We start from the raw sequence: 22,155 nt of genomic DNA, 5'->3' as shown, positions 1-22,155 counted from the left end.
TTTTATATATGATTATTATAGATGATACATTAATATATTATGAAAAAAAGGAAAAAATGAACCCTTTGGTAATTTCAGAACAGTTTATGAGCTAACTTCACACTTCAAGAGCACCAGTACAATCGCATTTTGGGCGTTGTAAACTACGTAGAAAAAAGTGGATTTGAACTTCCGACAGAAGTTGATTCATAGTTAAAGCACAGAAGTACCTGACTGAATTACAAGTGACTCAGAAATGCAGGCAGATAGCTTACACCAACGCAGGCAAACATTTGTCGAGGACGCTGATATTTCGAAACGCAAATTTTTTAATTTATATAATAGTTATATAGATAATGAACATCTTTAGATCCTCTAATAACACTTATAGGCTTGGGAATGTATAAACCAAAATGGGTTAGTATAGGATTTGGGTCGCTGTCTGCAATTTTGCGAAATAGCTTGTAACTATCCGTCCCAGATTTATTAGAGACCATTAAGCGAATCACGCAGTCTGATAACGCCGTTCTAAGCTTAGCCGAGCGCCACAACTCTATAGAAAATTCCCATTTGGTAAACCATGAACGGCTCAATCAGCCCCAAAATAGCTGGTGAAGATATAGAACTGATCTTCTTCAACATAACCTTTACCCACGAAGTGTGTTCCGTAGTGTTGAAAAACATTGTGATGCCGTAATTAATGAGGCCGTACAAAAGTATTTTGTACTTTTATCAGAGTGGTCTACCGGTGCAGTACACCACAACTGTGCGTTCGTTTTCAATGAGGGGTTTCTTATAGCTAACTAGATTCTGTGAAATTGCTTTTGCTATCGCCAGATCTAATTCCGATGGAGTTTTTCATTTGTCAACCTTTTGCTTACAGGCTCGACCGAATGAAGATGCACACTGTGGATGCACGTGAAGACTTCAAAACAGCACGTAACTATGACATCAACGCATGGTCCAGCTAGATTATAGCAAAATGTGAAACTAATAAAATTCGACACTTCAAAAATGATAAGTACACTCAATAATAATAATAACAATTATCATTATTTGTGCATCTTTTGTATGTCAGCGCCTTGTAAACAACTAATCCTGGTTGAACTGTGTTTCGGTTATTTGTTCTCAGGTATAAGCCTGCTTTGTCCCGTTCCCTGTGTATTAGATAGTTTTTTTTTTCAGTTACAGAAAAACCACAATGGCGTATTAGAGATTAGTATCAACTCCGTCACATTCTCGTCATGTAAATTCATGGGCAATCGCCGTCTCACCTCAATATAATTCGTTTGTGGACAAAACAACGAAAGCAGAATGATTCAAGTTGTCGGTGTAACTTTTTGTCATCATGGACGTCGAAGTGTACATTTGTCGATTGGCGCGTGCTGAATAAAAGGACACAGCTAAGCAAGTGTTTTATCTTTAACTTCGATAGTTCTTCTGTCTATCTAGATCAGTTCCGGATTCGAAAACTGCCGAAACAAATTTTAAGCTATTTAAACCTGCGTCATCAGAGATAAAATTTTTAGTTATTTTTAGTTATATTTCGCTATTTACCGATGTTTGCGAAACTTGGTTTTGTATTCTCAGTATGTTCAACTTACGCCTCGCAGCTAAGTTTTGATATGCGCCACTTCAGGTATAAAAAAATCTCAGATGCTTTCGTTTGCCTGTAAGTTCTGTATTTGTTAATTTACCCTATATAACTCTGTTTTTTCTTATTCTACAAAATATGGAAATTGTCGATTTTGAAACCACGAGTCTTCCGTGGGAGAACTTCATTTTCCACCGCACATGATCACATGATTATAATCAGGAAAGAACCCTAATCGATATATAACATTTCCATACATGTATAAGAATTACTGAAAAGATGAAGCACATCATAGGACCTCCCGAACTTATTTGATGACTCAATACAAGCTTGCAATAACCATTGGTGCTGCCGATCGCGGTAATATAGCCCCATCCAAAATGATAACCTGCAGAACCTCGTAGGTTTGACGGTGAATATCATTGACAAGAAATTGCAGGCAGCGCAAATTTACAACCAATAAAGCTACTTGCTCAGTTAATACCTTTTTCTCTTAACTCCAATAATTTCTATCTATGCTTAACCATATTGAAATAGTAGCCTCTGTCTCTTTCTTTCGATACAAACCAGCTACTCAAGAGCATATAAACAGACGACTGATGAGAGCTGAAATCTAGCTTGTCCTAAAAACTACAAGAAACATCTAGCACCAATGCTCTATTGTAAAATACCCTTAACTTTACATTTTTTTCTGCGGTCTTTGCTTCTTGAACGGAAAAACTATAGGCGTGTGCTCAACCTTAGTGTGCACGACTGTTGCGGCCACCGCGACTGGTGAAATACACTGTCTAAGGTAGCTGACTGATAAAGTCGTTTTGTTTGTATGTATTGCCAATTTATAAAGGCATACATATCTAACCGCACGTGTGCACGAATAGGCGCCAATTCTCGCCATGGTACGATGGCCGAATGGAAGGGGTTTACCCAATCCACAGGCTTTTGTAAGAATCGAGGGAGCCAACAGCCAATTAGTCTAAGGTCCAAGAGCCAGCTACCCACGATGTTCCTGTCTTCTGGGCGCCAACTGCGAGGAAAAGGGGGCAAATGCAGCAGAAAAACGGGCGTTTCTTCGATGAGTGACGGCGGCGCCTGCTAGGCATCATTTAGTCGACGCGTCTTGAAAAAGATGCGGCAAGAGGCGGGAAGGCAGGACACCCCTGTAGGGTGTCCTGTTTTATTTAGGGTTAGCTCTGATCTAACATTCACTCCTCTTCTCGCTCAAAGGCATCTCAGGTTGCCTCCAGGACCACCGCCCACCTGTCGCAAGCATGACGCGGAACATTACCGCCGACTGCACTATTCGTTTCTTTTAGTATGGCATCACGCAATTGTACACAGCCTGTATGAGCCAGGACAACCAGTACGAGCTCACGAAGTGAGCTGTATGGAGCAATTGAAAGACTGAAGGAAATAGGCAACCAACATTACCAATACTATATCAACGAAGACAGGACACATATATATAGACAATGGCAGGTGTGTGTATCCTGGCGAACGTGCTTTGATCTGTTAAGGTATAATTTTGGAAGAATTAGGTAGACGGTTAAACCAATATAAGCAGCATCGGTTTTTCCACCCGAACGTATAACGTATTTTCGTAAGTTGAGAATTATGCAACAGCAAAGGTACCGAAACTTATATCTGGACTCGGATTAGATTGGTTTTCAACGATTAACTATTATTTAAAACAAATACATAATCTAGAATATTCAAACGTTTTTGTTGCTCAAGTTACAATGTCTAGATCTAAGATTACAAAAATAAATGTCCCTACAATAAATTAACAAGATCCGCTTAACTTTTTTTTTGCTTTTTTACCTAAACCGTTAACATCACCGTTTGCCATTGCGAAATGCCAGCATTGTAGAACTCGAAGTCTATGCATTTTTTATTAGGTCCTTCGGTGGGTTTTCTTTTATCGATATTAGGTGTCCTTTGCGTGTCGCCTTTAACCATTACAGTAATGAAGGGTCCTTTTTTTCTGGATAGCCTTTTTTGGTCATTCCCAGAGCTTTAATCTGTGAAGCTTTTTCAAATATTTTTTAGGTTCATATGTGTTATTACAGCATATTTGGCCGCTTAATTCGCAACATTATATATCTGGACAACGATGTGAAGCAACGTAGATGAAATTAGTAAAAACGAGTAGCTATCCAAGTTAACTGTCTCCCGTTTATAGCTTCGAGAAAAGCTAATCTACGTGCATTATTATTTCCGTTTGATAACGAGCTAGATTTTATTCACGAGCTTTGTCCCACGCTCGCTTTGCCCTTTGCCTCTTTCAACTTTTATTCTGTATCTCCCTTAGCCCACTGGAGAAAATTTGCGTTTTCAGATATGATTTTTCGCCCTTCGATGTCTTTTGCGAAGAAGGAGCAGCGCTAGAGCCGTTCTATGTTATTGAAATGTGTATACAAAAATACACACACGCATGAACATCAAGTTCTAGTAATATGGATAAATCAGACGCGATACTATTTCCTGCTGTTCTCTGTGAAAACTCCTCACGCTCACAATAGATCTGATCCCATTCATATTTCATCATATGAAGTACATGATTCACTGAGTGCTACCTGAGAATTAATATGGGGGCGAAGCATCAGGACCTCTTTCTGTCTCATGCAATATGAACAAGCTGGTATTCGCTTGTAGGCGGAGCAAGCATTAGGTATTCTTCGTTGACTGTAATTCTATGTGAATACGTGTTCTCATTTTTGCATGTGGTACAAGAAAATATACGTATAAATAGATGGCATAAGGTCGACCGTTGCAGATCTTCCATTGGTTAAGCTTGCTTGGTTGACAGCATCTGCCGCTGCGGCTACGACGATCCGTCCGCCGTTAACGGCGTTCATAGATCAAAGTACGCTCTCTTGCATTCTCGCAATATTTCTATGCCTGCCTCGTTCTATCTGTTGCCTTGGACCCCCGTAGCGTCAACGGCAGTCTACGCTTGACGAGCCACAAAAAGTCGACAACTGAACCCGTCGTCTTCTTCTTATTGTTTTTCTTTCTCTCTGTCTGAGTTCTTCGCAAGTCGGGCGCGATTCGCAGCAGCGTTCATCCCTCGGCCTGAAAAAGAAAGCTTGTGTGTCCTTATGTTTTGCTCATTCAGCCAGTTCCCGTCTCGTCTTTATCCTCCCTCTGACCGTTATTCGCCCTTTATCTAGCGTGTGTCACCCTTGCAGACAGGCAAGTGCCACCTTTTAGCCTAGGTGCCTACTTCTCGATGACGAACACGAGCACGCAGATATGGTGGACCGCTATCACGTCAAGGGAAGTCGGGCGATTATAGGAAGATCGGAAAGAAAGCAGAGATGTTGAAGTCCTCACTCGTCAAAGTTCTTATGTTACCGGAGCAATAATATCGTGACAAAAAGGAACAAAGTCCGAAGAAGCTACAACAATGCCAGTAATGGCGGGCTTCACTGAGCGCTAATGTCGGAGACGACAGCACGTCAACCTGGTTGGCTGGCTTTACCGTGTAATGCATTTCGACATGGAGTATGGATCCGTTTGTAGCTCTCTGCTAGTGTGTATATAAGTTCGATGCATATATATTGGGTTGTCGAAAAAGATATCGATTGGCTTCGAACCTAGATCTTTTTATGTTTTAAAATAATATTATTAAACTAGATATGCGCCATTTTGATTGACGGCCTTCTGTCATTCTGTTCATAATTCGATCGCTGAAGAACCTCTATAGCTTCTTGGCAAGGGATGATTTTTGCATTTTTCCATTGGAACAAAATGAACATCATTAAGGGAGCTCTGCAAGGACCGGCACAGATGCGTCTGGTGGAACGAAATCATGGATGTGGTCTGGCATTGTCATGGTTATTCCTGCTATTCAGTAATTCCGATGGATTTTTTTAATAACTTGTTAGTTGTTGTTTATGAATCAACAATAAATTGTTGGAATTAACTGTTTTAGTGAATAGCAACAATTCATAATACACTATTTTTTTCCGATCTTATTAAAAAACGTAACAAATTATGCAGCAATCTTTCGATCGCTTATGTTCAACCGTTTCACAAATAAGTTGGCTTTCTTCAATCGAAGGGTTTACATTGTTCTTCTACAGATTCTTACGTAGCATTTGACAAATCCAAGGAAAACTTCCATGAGGCAAATTGCTCAATGGCAATTAACAACTATCTTAGAGAAAAAATAAAGAATAACTATTGAGATCGTCCACATAGGTTCGAACGGTTAGTTCTACCAATACGTGTTTTGCATTTCTTGCATTAATTTATTGCCTTCAACTTAAAATTCAATTTTTTTTTTGTACACAGCGTATTTGAGTGACACTTTAGCGAGGTCATCTCTGGATTTATGAAACAATATTTTGAAGATTAGTAGTTAGCAGTCAAAGTCGCCAATTGAAGTTGCAACCACAACAACTCTGGCTACATTATATAAACATGACCATCAAGAGGTACACTTCTAGCGCATGTCAAGAAATGATATATGTCATCGTGAGGGGTTGGACTAATGTATTACCTCTAACGCTGTGGCTATACTACACTTGACCCCGTAGGAAATAGGTGAACACGAATTATAAAGTACCTTATAATGGACAGGGTGATCATATACACGGTTCAGTGCCTTTAGCGTTACTAACCGGTTTTAATCTGTCCAACAAGGTTTGTGTTTTTATCGCACTTAAACACTAAGAAAGCCAATGGAAAGATGAAGAATTATGAAGGCTTTCTTTTTTTGTTATCGCGGAGCGCTGTGGCAAAGGTTGATAGTCTCTGCCCACGTCCTAACTGAACATTCGGAATTGGCAAGCTTGTGAGCCTCTTTAGCGTACTGCGAGCAGGTCGAGAGATGCGGTTAAGCATGTAGTGAGGGCAATCGTTTGCTCCCCGAAAAAAGCGAGTGAGAAATATAGTCAGATGACACTAGGGGCCTCTCTCGTGCTGTTGCTACTGTGTTACAAGGCTTCCTACAGAAATAGCGATTATACGAAAAGCAAGGTCCATAATTTTATCTGCAAGCATATCAGCCCTTTTTAGCCTTGTAAATAAGTCGCATAGAACCTTTCACTGATTAGGCGCGAGACTGTTTTTCACAGTGGAAAACGCAGTCGTCGACAATGGGATATTTTTCCTAACTTGGCCATAACTCTCCGTCGTGTGGTTACATTATGACAATGTTTTGTGGCCGATTGATTGTTGTAGCCGCGGAAATTGTTGTTAGACGAGAGTCGTATCGTCAAAAAAGGCGTAATATTTCCAAACGGCGATGTTGTCTGTACACCTGCGTTATCTATGAAGTTCCATGATTCGAAAATGAGAAGTTGCACTTTTCCTGTCAGCTTCACGGTAGTGATCACTGATTAATAGCATATACCAGTAATATTTCGTTCGGATCAGTTTTTTATATTGGTGCGATCAGCATTGTAAGTAAGAAACAGCTGTCAGTTCCAACCGGGTTCCGGTTTAGAAGTTACAGCGACGAGCCGATGTATCGTCTGTCTTTAATCAACCGCTTAGTTTTTATGACAACTTTACAGTTCATCAGAATGGTGTTTTTCAGAGACAGATGATGATGGCAAAATTTCTTTTTCTTTTGATCCTCTCGAGAGCGATCTTCGATGCTAACTTAATTTTCACGTTCCATAAATGATAAGCATCTACGGTGTGCCCTCAAGTAAACGTTTTCTTATTGTATGGCCTCGTCCAACTTGTACTTGTATACTTAGTTCTTGTTACGCAACGCTGAACTTGATTATTATTATTATTACCATTATTGATATTACTACTATTTTTATTATTCTTGCTGAAGCAAAGAACGTTTATATTCCTCTATATATTTGTTGACTTACGCATCGTAAAACACCAACTGCCTTCAATTCACGCACAATATACGGTTATTTTCGTTGGCATCGCCTTTCGCCGGCCTTAAACCTAATAGTATCTTTAACGGGCCCTATTTGCCCCTACTGTTCACTTTCGTTCTCTAGCAGTTCTCCCCTTGACTTTTTTCTTATCTAGCACGACTTTCTTTTTTAGTTACTGCCTTTTTTTGACAGCAACCCGCGTTCACCCACTGTGATACACCCCCGCCTTAACACGAAAGAGTCCATTTTAGACAACGAGACGGCCGTTACGAGACAGGACCAGATTGAAGCAGAGCGCCAACAGTATAAGGTTGGTTCAGCGTAGCGTTGCTGGCGCTGCGCTGGGAGGCGATAACACCGTAAACACATCGAGTTTTGTTGAACCCGTCAGCGGCGCTCTAACTGGATCTTGCCTGCTCTTTCGACCTGCTTTACAGGTATATTATTAACCTATAGAAAGCGGCCTACCGTCCGCTACTGTGGCGTTCTTTTCACACACCCTGCACTTCCTTCCCGTTACCTAGGCTGATACCACAGAGGCCTTTTCAGGGTGCTACAGTAATGGCTACCTCGCTTTGCTATCCGGAGGTTGTAGCCGGTTGGTGAGGTGAGTTACTTGGCTTCGCTGTGAGATGCCAGCCTCGTTTCGATTTCAGTTCGCTTATCTCTCGCATGTCTCCTTTTCTTATATATATATATGAGAAAAACATATATATATAACATAAAGAAGAGCAGAGGAACTTCTCTGTGTGTTGGCACCTGGAGCCGGCCAGATTACCTGATATCCAGTACCTCACTGGTTCCACTAAGAGTAGCCGATGCCAATAAGAAGAAAGGAGGATGCCAGCCTTTTAGCCTATAATAGACTCTATTCTCGCAAACAGGCCCATCCAGTCATACGGACATATACTTAAATATAGTATAGGCGTAGTATTTGGGGAGCGACAAGCGCGGCTCGCATAGAGGTGGGAACCCTTGGCATGGGTGACGGCCGCAGCTTCGAAGCTACTATTGATGATGGTAAAGTTTCGCCCGCTGCTGACAACAGCTCATTCTCATTACTGAGCCTTTTTCACCTCGCCGAAGTAAATGGAGGCCGTACGATGATGAACGCGAGTCAAAAGCGTCTGGATAAATCGAGATCTAGTGAAAACTTACTTTCGTTCCCGTTTTACTCATGTTTTACTACACCACCGAAGGCTGGAGCTGCCTTCATAAATCTCACTTTACTGCCTCATTTATTGTGCTTCTATATAACCTATAGGCCGACTAATTAGCGTTTAAACTAATTCGACTGTCGTTCAACAGGCGCCGATAGCTAGCCTTCCGTAGCCTTTTTTTGCGCTTTAGGATGTTCTCTAGGATATTGTCATCGTCCCTTCCTTATCACCTTTTACGCTCTGAATGCAGTTGATCTAACAAAATCTGCCCCATAGATTTATGCTGTTGTCGAGCCCTCCTGTTTGAATCCTTCTTCACCCCATGCGTGTTCTGGAATTCACCTCACGAGCTAACTTCTCGTTACCTTACTTGTATTCTCGTTGTTCTTTCTTTCTAAGTCATTTTTTATCGGAGAGTCTGAGACTCAGTTCTGTTCATGGCGTGTGCCCGAACACGCGAAGACCTCGAAACACCGTCAAACCTATATCGGTTACATTGTCCCTCACAATTTCGCTGACAAGCTCCTTTCTTTTGAATCAAGCCTGCTATATTGAAGTATCTAGTGTAAAAAAGCGCAAAGCTAACATTTTGCTGCTTAGCTCTCTTGTCTTTTTTTTTTAGCAAACCTCTTTTTACGCTTTAAGCTCCCTCAGAACATAGGTCAGAGTCAACGGCACTAAGGTTCTCTTCATTCACCGTTCTTGTTTTTACTGTTTGGTCTTAGCACAAAGAGAGCTACTAAATGAGAATATCAGCATTCGGTAGAAGTACGACGTTATGGAAAATAGCTGAGACGGGTCGGGTCCCAAGGAAGAAGTCATTGAGGGTGGCAAAGATCTAAAACGCACCAGTAAGAGGGTAGGCCGTAATGAGGTATTCACTGCAACGGTTGGGCAGAACATCGGTTCGACCCAGCAGGCCGCGAAGCAGAGCAGCAGATGCGCCTGCACGAAAGGGACACCAAATCCGAACTGGTGGTTTTCTGAGTGGGAGTTTTCATGGAGTAGCATTCGCGCCTTGGCTTCGGTTCAGTTTCAAAAGTAGTTAACTGGCAATAGCAGTGGTGGTGATTCGGTCAAACGCTCGTGCCTGCACCGAAGGAACCGAGAATAGGGTGGGATGCCAGAAAAAAGGGAGCAATCCATTATTTCCAATTGGGGGCTGTATATATGATATATCAGAATAAATTAGCGATGCGGCAATAATTCAGAGTGTGAAAATGATGATAATAAGAATAATAGTATATGAGAAGTGTCCAAAGGTTGCTTATCTGATAATAAGAGAGGGAATAAATGAATTGAGCAGGCAAGTTTTGCGATAGGTTCAACGAGCGACCGCAAAAACCTGCAGCGATCAGGCTCACGTAACAGTTATTGATGTCCACAAACGAACGAACTATCGGTTTTCTTTAGATTTTCACAAATGGGCACATTAGCAAGTTTCTAGACGCAAGTAGTAAATTTATGTGGGTGTGGGTGTGTGCGTATGTGTGTCAGTGTTTTGCTCTGCGCTTACAGGGGCAGCACGGCTATATAACTAATCAATTTGTCGCCCCATGTCAAGAGATTCACACTATGCGACTCGGCTTTGCTGATTCCCGTTCCCGCTCTATTTCTTCCTTTTCTTTTTTGGGTAGCACAACGCATTTTGCCGGTTTTCTTTCCTTCTTATCTCCAGTTATCAACTGGGGTGGAGTTCTTCGGTGTTGACGGTGTTAGCAGCAATTGAACTGCGGCAGCTACGGTGACTACAATGACACCAGCGGATTCGGTGCCATGAGTCGCCGAGTCGTGTCGGAGGGAAAGGTGGATCAAGGCAAACAGCGAGAGAACTATACGGCAGGCTCGCAGTTAGAAAAGTAAGAAAGAGTTTTGAGATAATGTCATCGTCTGGGATTAAATTGAAAATCCATACTCGACCCAACCCTATCCGAACTTCGTTGGCTGGCGCAAAAATCGAGTAGAAGGCTGAGGCCGGTCCTGACACTGGTGGCAAGCCTTGCAGGTTACCGCGTCGCTTCGTATTCCTATTCGTATAGATGGCACAGTTTACTACGTCGATTTGCCTGTGCTTCCAGCACATGTAGGGATCTCTGTTCCAGTCTACATTCGAAGCATGTAGGAAAAGCAAATAACGGCTAGGGTGGCTAAAGGCAAGACAAAGCAAATGGCAGCCGCCTGGCGGTCTTTGAATATTACTGTTTTGATAAAGGCCTTTCTTCTTTAATTTCGTTTCCCGCTGCCGGCTTAGTGTAGTCGATATGGTCGACCCAGAACGGTTTGGTCGTGCCTGCTGCAGTTTCTGATCTTGAACCAACTGTCTCCTTCTTTCATCAGATTCCTCCCTTTTATATTTTTCTCTTTAAGGTGTGTATGCGAGATTACGGCTCACACAGACGCTCACTACTGACTACTAGGAGAGATCCCCCAGGACCTTCTTAGCCTTTTCTTGCGATCCCTGTCGCATAAGGGCCAAGCAGCCTGTACAAATTGTGATTGCGTTCTTCTTCCTGAGCCATGGAGGGAATAGAGTAAAACGGAGTTGTCTTCTTTGCAGTATTCGCACTTCTCTGAGCATTGCGAAGGAGCCTACCAGTCTTGGTGGCATCGCCACGGCTAGCTTTTTTACCTGCACCAACTGGGTGCCTTCAAATGGTCTTACTTGTCTCGTTGAAGATGCAACACCGCCAGGACCAGCAAAACCATCATCATCTAGGTCTAGCTTTTATTTACCAAGAGAACGAAAACCATAAACGGTGGCACCAACTGCAAAAAAACCATAACGAACAGTATAGGCCCGTACTAACGCCCCCATCCCGGTCGATGGATTTAGGGGGCACCAGTACGAACTAATTGGAAGATGCAGCATACCCAGCATTGCCAACACCTTGCTGCTTCCGTCACTAATAGAAGCAGCACTCACCGGCGATAGCTTAAATGATGAGTCCAGTTTCACATACACGAACACACGCAGCCATTCACAGCGACGTACGTTCACAGCTTTAATCAGATCCTATCGGGATCCAACAAAATCCTTAACTAAATCCCCCGTTTTCTTTACGCCGGAATGTTCCAGTGCACAAGCCCATAGGCCGGTGCGGTCGTTCCCACGTCGTTCCTTTGTTCGAGATTCAGGCTGCCGAGAACGAGCGGCCAGAGGTGAACAACGGGAATAATCGTCTAATGGAACGCCTAACAGAGATACTGGACATAAAATGGGAAATATTTAATCCGAGCAAAAGGTCGCACTCAACGAACTTCCTCTACTTTAGTTTGAACTTGCTTCGCTGTGGCTCATTGTGGACGACCTTGACGTCCGGGCGGGAGTTAACAGAAACCAAGAAGGCGAGTGAGAAAGGTAAGACCCACATATCATAACGAATGTCGGCGTGATCTTAACTACTATATATTCGCATATTCAATAACAATGACATGCGTGTGTTGTTAGACTATGAAGGGTACAAAACGATTTACAAGGTTACTATAGGACTTGTAACTGTGGGTAAGCAAGGAGGGAGATACTAACGAAAATATATTAAGATACCGAAATTAAGTGGCGTGCCACACTTCATCATAATAGTAAGATTCTTTGTCTTGTGGAAATGTCTTCCTAGCCTACAACAGATTGCTAGTTTCGAACTTATTTTTATTGCAGAATACACGCGTTTTACGAAAGGCTTTTTTGTCGCTTGCCATGAAAACACATTGCAATAAAGGCACATTGACAAAACACACGAAAAGCTCATGGCAACTTGTCGTCGAGCGTAAGCCCTCGGCCAGACTCATGCAGGACGTCGCGCTGTTGCCGTGCTTTAATTGCTTCATTAAATAACTCGCATACACTGTTTTCTCCTCTTATTCAGTTATGGTATGGAATGAGTCAGTTTAAATGGTGTTAAATCATGGCGGTGATATTGTGCTGGGGGAGTTTATCTCTTACAATCAACACGCGTTACTACAGGACCACGTAGCAGTGACCTAACCCATTGTATTGTTGAAGTTCCGTCATATCTAGCTAATCTACTAATCCTAGCTTCGATATAGGTATAAGAAACTCAATAAATGGACAGCGTGAACGATACGTCGATGTTTTTAAATGTTTGTCATTGCTATAAGGGGCAAGTATCATTGTTCGCTTGCTGACGAAGTGAATTGTGTTTTAGTGTAAAAATTAAACTTTATGGGTTGTACGTTCTTCAACCTTTTTCGAACCAGCTTGCTCAACTTGTTCCCGGTCATATCAGTAAAATTGAACATCAGTAAAAAAAATGTTTGTGCGTCTCAAGATGACACAAGGATTAATCGGACATCTTCTATTTATTAAAATGTTCTCCTTTTAGCCTACGTGTAGGAAGATCAAACACAATTTTCAAAACCGATTTCTAGATATATAGAGATATATGTTCTAATCGTACGTCGGTTGTGTTGTATGATTATTATTAATCGTTAATAATATTGTCGAGTAATCTTCTTCGGTTGCCATAAAAATGTTGCACACTTCTGTAGATGAGTAAAGCTAGTATTACTTATATTAACTTCACCTATAGGTAGTCATTTATCACATATCACACATGGGTTGGTGACATCTTGCATACTTTTTTTCCGTACAAAAATATTTTTTTTTTTCTGGCTATAACGTACGCCGTTCTTTAGCAACTTTTTTCGATGCATATTTTTTAGAATAATTGGAAGACAAAGATTAATCTAGCGAATACGTTTGCGACCGAATTGCTCTTGCCCCCTTGCGGGCTTATGAGGTGTCGGTGGCTGTACGTGTACGCTTCACACATAACTATGCTTCACGGACACGCTAACCTAGCACCCCAGCCTTATTTACGTATGTGAATGTTTCTAGGCAAAACGTTCTCTTATTTCGCGTCAGCCAGTACGATTTTGGACCGGCGCGTGCATAGGCTGAGCGTCCCGTCGGGACAGAGCAGCCGAGTTGGCAAAAGAGTAAAGCAGATGAAATAGAGAAGTAGAAAAAAAAAGGAAGAGTTATTCTGGGATTCAGACAGTTTCATTTTAAGGGCTAGCAAAGCCATTCGGGCATAGCCTTTCAGCTTTATCGTCTGCTAGAAACCTTTGCCCCTTGGTGGCCACTGCGGAATTTGTCGACTGTTTCCTTTCTGGCGAATATTTCATATCGAAGCGAACTTCAGTATCCGCTTTCATCATGGTGGAGGGTCAATTGTTGTCTCTTCTCCCATGCCCTGTCTCGCGTTATCTCTCTAATTCTAGATCATACGCACATTGCTGACGGCTTTTCTAACGTTTCTACACGAAACTATAGGCCATCGGTGGCGGTGTATTTTTTTTTTATATTCACGCCGCGTCTCAGTCGTTGTGTAATAGAATCAGCGTATGTTAGGGCTTAGAGTGTGGGTTAAAGAGAGTCAGTTAGTTAAGCACAGTATATTTGCAAATTAGAATTGATTATCACTATAATAAAATGTGTGGAGAACTTTGCGATGTAATTAAAAAAAAAACTGTGTATGGCATACATTTTCATGCGTAAAAGGGCAAAAATTTCATTAAGGAAAAAAGACTTTGGCTTCGGATGCACAGACAGATCGTCATTCGAAGGCACCGAAATAGGAAGGCCACTATGTGACATTGGTAAAATCAAGCTATTAACCCTTTCCATTTCTAAGTATGTGTATACCACCTGCATAATATACAGTCTATATAATGTAAAGCATTTGGATATAATTTTGATCGTAATTACGAGATGAAACAATGAGTATTTTATCACGTTATGCTAGTTATATCCCTATATTCTACTTAGAAAGAAAGAAAATGCCTACATAGATAGTTCCTGAACCTCTATCATCAGGGGCATTTCTTGATAGTGGATCTTCTTGCGATGCTTGATAGTAAACTTTTCTCCGCTAGATAACAGCCCCCATGTCCCGATATTAATTTTAGGTGAGCCACTGTTCGTGTACTCAGCGTATTAGCTTGATTTTCTATGTGGAATATGTGGGGCGTGCGTACCCCACAAATATCTGAAGCACATCATTCGAATAAGATGGAAAATTCATAATCCTATAACAATTACTATGCATTAAAATCATCGGGGCGAAGCAGCTTTTTGGAAGCGTACGTTTCTCAGTGAATTTAGAAGTTTGATTTTTCATATCTCGAGCTTAATATAATGCAATTGTCGAAGCGTAACTGCAATGGAAGAGAAAACCGGTCGTGTGTTCCACAAGTTACGAAATACGCGCTGGCTAAGATACTCTATATCTTCGTGTTTATCAGAATATTGATATATGTTCTAAAGCGACCGATCGGTGTGAATGAAAAAAAATTTGTTTTTTTTTGTTTGTTTTTGTTTGTTCAGAAACTATATATAGTCATAATTTTGGGGAATTTCGACGGGGCTATCTTCAGTAGCTGCGCATTTATTATCATCTCGAGTGCGGCAATATGAAACGTTTAGCTGAGATAGGTAGAGAAAATAATCATGTAACCAGCTCTTTTGCTACATTCTATTTTATATGAACAAAATTAACAGAACGGACTCCAGCAACTTTTTTAAAAATGCTCTGTATATAACTATACACAACGTTGTGGACGTCGCCCGTTGCCCACTATTCTATCTATTTAACATGAACGTCGCGAGCGTATCCTGGCATACCCAACGGTCTCTTCATACGCTGCTTACGTGATAGGCATGTCACAAGGAAAGCTCCAACGCGATTACCACCACGACGGTGAACGAACGCAGCACAGGTTTCATACTCCAGCTCTCGGCGTTATTGATGCTACGTCCAGTGAAAGCCACTTCGTGCGTGATCGCTTATTAGTTGACTGTATAGTAGTGCGTCGTTGAGATGGACATTTCGATGATAGATGCAAAAGGCAGAGCTCAGGGGAAGCAACAGAACAGTAGAGGACGCAATCCCGTCGGGTTTTCTTTTATAGTAGATTGTGCATATCGTACGTGCATATGCTGAGTCCTTTGAACTCTGACGCAGCGACAACAGACACGGGAAACGCCCTTGCTCCTGTCGGTTTTCCATGGACTTATCGGTCATCACTTTATAATTCGGCCTTTCAATACCAACACTTTGCAGAGTCAGGCTGAAGCTTGCGAGATCAAAGAACAGCTCAGTCAGCAGTGTTCGAAGTTTTTAAAAATCTCCAGTACAACCACTTTGTCTTCTGTCGAGAAGTGGAGGAGTTGGCTCGAAGGAAAATTTAAATTACTGTTACAAACAACCCCCGAGCTGCTATAGCTATTATATTCGGTTTTCGGTCAAATACGCTGCCTGGATAGAATAACGAGCCGTGATAAATTCATTGATAAATACGTCGCTGAAATCGTTGTTAACATTCTAGCAAAACGTTGCCAGGGTTGCATTTGTTGTCGTGGAGTTAAGATAGGCGGCAGCAGCAGCGACAGGAAAGACATAAGCGCCCCCCGCTTTTGAGCTCACTGATGTCCTTAAATCACGCCCGATTTACCCGGTGCAGCACAAGAATACGCCGGGAGCAGATGACGGAAAGAGAGGGAAAGATGAGACGGCGCCGACCCTCTTTTTCTTCAAGCCGTGTCTTAGCGACCTTAAGCCACTTGTCAGTTGGACTTCGCTACGCGAGCAGCTGCAGCCGTCTGCTATAGAAGGCGCAGCTTTTGTGTCCCGTACAAAAGCAACAGACACAGTATCTCTTTGTCGTCAGTCTTCTCTTTGACAGTCGCAACAGTCAATGATCTAGTATACAGCAAACGGTTAAAGAAGCAATGTTCCTGAGTCCTCGTCCTGTGTAACGTTATCTTCGACTCGTTCGATGCGGCCGCTTGCTCGTTTCTCGTCTTGACACTGCTGCGCGTCTATGGTAGCACACTTCGCGCAAAAGATACACAGAATCCGAGCAATTTAACAGCAGCTGCTGTATCAATCTAGCTTGCGCGCACCAGCGACAATGATGATTTTTACTGCTACCGTTGGCATCGCCGCGTCACAGGCGCCGCTAGCACGACAGTTTCGCTCCGTAGATTAGTAGTAGATAGCAATAATAGTACTATGACGGGCATTCATGGTGCTGTAAGCCGCTACTATATCACGGCAACGGCAGTAGAGGCAGCAAAAGAAAAAGCTTCGACGTGGAGGGAGGGTTGCTCGTGCCGGGATATCATTAGAAAAGAACGTGGCTTGACCCTGCTGAGGAACTAAGGGTAGGACCAAGATGATGATGTGACACCTACCCGAATGGGAACTGGAACAGGCGGGACGAGCTGCGCCATAGAGAACCGCTCTTGTAGCCAGGCTAAGTCAAGTAGAGCACTGAATGGCAAGGCAATGGAATAAAGGCGCTCAAATGAAGGAGTCTCGATGAAGAGCACAGTCTGGCGTATGCCCGCCCCAGTTGCCCTAGACTTCTTTCCTCAACCCTTCCCATTGCCTGGTCACCTCCGAATGAATAGAACGTGAGCCGAATCCTATAATAACAGATAACAACGACGAGAGGCCCAATCTCCTCTGAGGAGTTGCTACGTTTGCCATCGTCACACACACTTCCTTCTCCGCCCACATCCCCGCCTACTATTCCTTCTACCCCTAGTTTCGTCTTCGCTTTTGGCATTGGCCTCTCGCTTTCCATCTTGGGTGTAAGCCCATTCCCCATTGCTTTTCTCGTTGGCACTGCTAGCTCCAACGTAGAAGTCCGCCGAAGTTAAGGAGAAAAAAAGTCCTCTTTTCCGAGCAGCTTCTCCTTGGAGCCGCTGCGTGTTCCACTCAAGCAGAACCAGACCTACCACACAGTGTATGGCCGCAGTATTCCTTACAGCTGGTGTAGTCGTTCATATACCCGAAAGCTAGGAAACAGAGGACAGAGTTGGCCTGCTACAGGCCTGCAAATCTACATCGTCATGCTACTGTATCTGGCTCATCTTCTTCATCATTGGGCAGCCGACTTGCCAAGAAAACGGTGGCGGACACCTTATCTCGCTGTAAGTCATCTTGCCAAATCGTAGCTTCAGGGTGTATCGCGAAGCCACTGAGAGCAAACCCAGGCGTCACCGCCTCGTTAGGAATCCTGACTCTTTTTTTCTAGTTCTCTCTACTTTCCGATAGGCAAACTGGCTCACAAGCGAGCCGATTCGTGCTCACAGAGACGCTGGAGACAGGTAGATTCCTTGCTGTTCGTCCTTAGCTATGCGTCTCTGGACCCTTTTGATGGCAAGCTATCCTGTTGTGACGGAAGCTTCCTGTCTTGGAAAGCAGTCTACGCAAGTTAATCAAGCGAATCGCTTACTGCTGCTGCTACTGGCTTGTCTACATTGGAGAGAGTTAGTGTAGGTTTGCTGCTCCGCGGACGAAAAGGAAACGATGAAGAAGAAAGAATGAACGGAGAAGCAGAGGATACAGCCGCAAAAGAGGAGTAAGAAAGAGAACCGATCCATTGCTGACCCAGCTTTTCGGCCGATCATTGGTTTGTGGCAGAGCAGATGGAAAGCACAAATCACATGTTATACGACGGATGGTCAACTTTGAAAATTTAGGAGCACGCCCGGACACAACATACTATAAGGCCAGGCAAGGTATCATGCAAAATAGCACAAACGAACTTTCGATGCAGACGTCAGCAGGAAGTCCACTGCCATCAACACACGTCGTATAGCACTCGTTGAATTGACGTCTTTACAATGTGAAAGATACGAACAAGACGCTGGTGTGTTACACATCGTACTAAAATGCTCAAGTAGGCGTCGAACCACTGAGGAAGCTGGCACAAAACCTCAGGGTTGACAACAGCTGCGAAGTAACTGTACAGCCGTTCGTTGTATGTAGCTACTGCAGTAGACTTCTTTGCTTTCCATGTGGAGCCGGCGGTATGCACATCCTTTCCGGGTGACGGGGCCTATTCTGTTTGAAAGCTTACGTTGGAAGCAGTAAGGCCAGCGTTTACGCCGACTGGCTGGCGAGCAGGGGCATCTCTATGTCAAACAGGGGCATTCTTTGAGAGTTTCGAAAGGTGGGAAGCTACCGGTGGAACTAAACTGGATAAGGGAGGCAGGACACGGAAGCCACTGTAGCCTATGGAAGTTAGTCATGCTGGGTAGTGCTGCAGATTGGAAGATCTTGCCACTATTTGACAGGCGAAAGGCAACTACTTGCTGTCACAAACGCTGCTGTTGATATCGACGTAGTTTCCTATTTTGCCAGACGCAGAACCAGTCTCCCACCAGATCTTTGATGCCCTATAGGACAGGTGGAGGAAGCATACAGTGAAGAGAAACTTTCGCCGGGTTGATGGCAAAGAATTCCGCCAGCTGAAGGTCAGTGTTGCAGAAGATGCGCGGCAGGGACCACTGTAGACGGCACACGAAGCGAGACTGACTGACTGTGACTAAGTAGTCGCTTGACGGTCGTGACTGACAATAACTGGTTGGCAATGAGAGTGAACAGTAAATACCAAGGGGAGGAAAACTCTACCAGGAGACGAGGGCAATGGGTGTAACAACGTGAAGATTGAAACGAACACGGAATCCAGCGCTAGGGAACAGGGGCTTTTCGTAAGAGATGAACGGACAAATCAATCAGCCAGCCAACAAAAATAACGAGGAATATATCTATGAAGACAGCATAAGGCCGAGGTCATAGAATTGAAGAAAAGGAAGCTTAGAAATAGATGGAAGATGGAGAGAAAAGTTCGGTAGTGGATGTGTGCATGTGCAGTCTATAACACAATATATGAAACAAGAGGATGGCTAGTTACGTTGCTTGAGGCGAAAAGGAAAGGTAGAAAACGGGAAAAATTGAGCGAGGTTACAACGGTAGCTATGCAGATCTGGAAATAGTGGCATTCACATAAAAGGTCCATCGACTTCTATACACCTAAGCATAGTTAAATATATGAATCCTTTAGAGGATAGGTAATATTATGGAGAAAATAGGTGAAACCTTATCGTGAAGAAAAGCGTTTTACCGTCTACGCGACTCTCAGTAACAATAGTTTTGTATTCCGTAGTACTTCGAACGGACTTTCGTGGTTGATTAGCGGCGACCAACGGAACAAATACTGTTCCAAGTTAAAGGTCAACCGTCTATAGCAGTGCAGGGCGTGAAACATTCGCGTTTCCCAAGCACTCTAAACGGCTTCTAATATTTTTGCTACTTATTTTAATTATGATTTGCGCCATAGGTTTCACTCCCTTTTTATTCTGGCATCCAATTCTTCGAAATATATGCCCTACAGAGACTGAGAACCCTACACAGGGTAGCATCTGTAATTCCAAGACAGGTTAGGAGCGCGACAATGTGGTGAGAAGCTGCTTTCAAGCGGCACCCAGGTATAAACCATACATGGCATTCTGTACGAGATGTATCGTCCCTGCCACACGGAAATGGGCGTATCGAGATTGAGCATTATACCGACTCGAACTGCGTTAGAAAGAACGTTTGGAAAACCAAAAAAAAGAAAAAGGTTCAATACAAGCAAGGTATGCAGTAGCATACAGACAGTTGTCTATGCGTTAAGTCGTAGTTTTTTCCTGTCAACCAACTAAGCGCAATGGATATGGAGCTCTTAACAGACGCGTAAAAACGGGGAAAGTATGGAAAAGACAACGAAAAAGCAGGGGAAAGAAATACGGTAACGCTATTGCATTCTGCCGATCCGGAAGTTCGGCATACACAGGTCCGAATTCCAGTGAATTTCAAATCCTGACAGCCTCACCGCAGTCGGTTATGTACTGGTACAACTTCACCTTCCTAAAAGTCGCTGTGTGTAAGGCAAGCACCCGTAACAGTATAAACGAAACAAATGCTATAAACTCCACGAGGAGCATCGTTATTGTGTCACCACAGCATACAGAGGAGATGAGGCCGAAAGGGGTAAGTGAACATATTACGTGCAGCGTGCTTCACGCACGACTCGAACAAAGTGTAGCACGTAAAAAAGATGATATAAAGCTACGACATACATGTTTGTATGTATACGTTTGTCTACAAAAAGTATTAAGTAGACTGTGACGAACGCGCATGCATTATGTATCTGTTTGCAAATTCAGTTGTTTGGTTTTACCGCGTGTTTTTCTCGAGGCATGACGTTGATTGTTCCCATTAGCGAGTCAAGGAAAACTTTTCTGGCAAAGCGCTTCATATCATGTTTACCAACCATGTTTGAATGTTATGTAAGTATTAGCTTGTCCGGAGCTATTTCGTGGCTAATAATTTTCTAAGTTAAACACCACAAACAAACAAATATAGTAATTAGTTACACTAATTTCTTCGCTATTGAAATGCCATCAAAAATAGGGGCAGATATATTGTTTAATTGTTGAAAACGAAACGCTTAGTAATTAAGCTTCTGTTTTTCAAAAATCGAAGGTTGCAAACTGGGCAAAAGAGTCTTCAGCAGTTTCTTTTTAACTTTTTTTTTCGAAGATCATCAAGAAAGTCCTAGACTGAAGGGTCTCAAACTAAAGAACGAGTTACTGTGATCACACAGGCTTTTCGTCTGTGTCGGATTTATGTTACCACCAAACTTTTTCTAGCGACAATTGTACAGATCATGTCCGATTATACGTATTTCAATTCACACGTTTTTTACTCTGTCCTTGATAGTTTCGTTATAATTGATATAAACTGAGCAATCTATATGATGCTCTGTTTTGCTTAAGAGCACTAGCCATGATCGCAGCAACGCGCTCGTCTGTTTGAGGTCCTGAATTGTAATTACCTTTTACCTGGTCTTCGATTCCCCATATTTTGTCCTTAAAATATTCGTTCATCGAAGGTTCTTTCGTTTAGCATCTTCATGGATTTCCTATGGATTTCACCGGCGCTCTCATCCGTTAGGAATAAAAACATAATATCTTTGCCTCTACACGGATTATCCTCTGATGATTCCCAATAAGCTTCCTGCCGTACATAACCAAAGGCTTGGTGTAACCCGTCGTTGGATTTTGTTTGCTAATTATGTGCAGTTAAAAAATCATTGAAGTTTTTCTATTCGCTAAGTAGCTCCAAATAGCCTAACATATAAATATATAGTTTTCGGATATATAAGATTTAGCTAATTTACTGAAAGTGTCTTACTATATAATTCACTCAACATAGTTCTATTTGAAGTATTCTTTTGTTATTGTAATACATAGAAGCTTAATTAGATAACTCGGCGAAAATAAGGACTCAGTTACGAAATCTTCTTCAATTAATCTACCGTTATCTAGTGTGTTAGCTGCAGAGCAAGCTTCGTATAGCCTACGCCAATATAGAATATAAACTTATCTATAATAGACTAAATCTGTTTTTACCATTGAAAGGGTCTCCAAAACGACCGCACTGTAAATTTCCGCAATTTCGCTCTGTAATAAATTCAAAATGAGTTTCGAGGGATGCATCGATCAGGGAGCTATAAAAGTATAAATAGACGGACACAGCATACGGCCTAATGGGCATTCATATGTGTTCTTACCCCAAATTGCTCTTTAGTATAGAGAACGGTTAGACATTTGTTGAAGAGTGGCGGTCTGTACCTCTTGAAACCACATCGGATAGTCGGTAGTGTATAACACCTGTCATTTATTAAAGTAATATTTTCCATGAAGTCTATAAGG

At 42.6% G+C, this 22,155-nt stretch overlaps 2 long non-coding RNA genes across 3 annotated transcripts in view; both read left to right on the top strand.

The window, feature by feature from the left end:
* The window catches only part of LOC111268001 (uncharacterized), a 146,026-nt gene extending 144,640 nt beyond the window's left edge, over nt 1-1,386 (top strand). For both annotated transcript variants that reach the window (XR_015314036.1, XR_015314035.1), the window contains one exon: nt 863-1,386. This is a non-coding gene — a long non-coding RNA (uncharacterized LOC111268001). The remainder of the gene's footprint in view (nt 1-862) is intronic.
* A 5,996-nt stretch (nt 1,387-7,382) lies between these two features.
* On the top strand, nt 7,383-12,663 carry LOC147752449 (uncharacterized). Its single transcript, XR_015314031.1, has 3 exons — nt 7,383-7,859; nt 11,659-11,940; nt 12,238-12,663. It is a non-coding gene; the product is annotated as an uncharacterized LOC147752449 (long non-coding RNA).
* Nucleotides 12,664-22,155: the final 9,492 nt, after the last annotated feature.

The sequence above is a fragment of the Varroa jacobsoni genome, unplaced genomic scaffold, assembly GCF_002532875.2.
Source record: "Varroa jacobsoni isolate VJ856 unplaced genomic scaffold, vjacob_1.0 scaffold_1247, whole genome shotgun sequence".
In the NCBI taxonomy this organism is placed as follows: Eukaryota; Metazoa; Arthropoda; class Arachnida; order Mesostigmata; family Varroidae; genus Varroa; species Varroa jacobsoni.
This window is presented reverse-complemented; position numbering and strand designations above follow the sequence as displayed.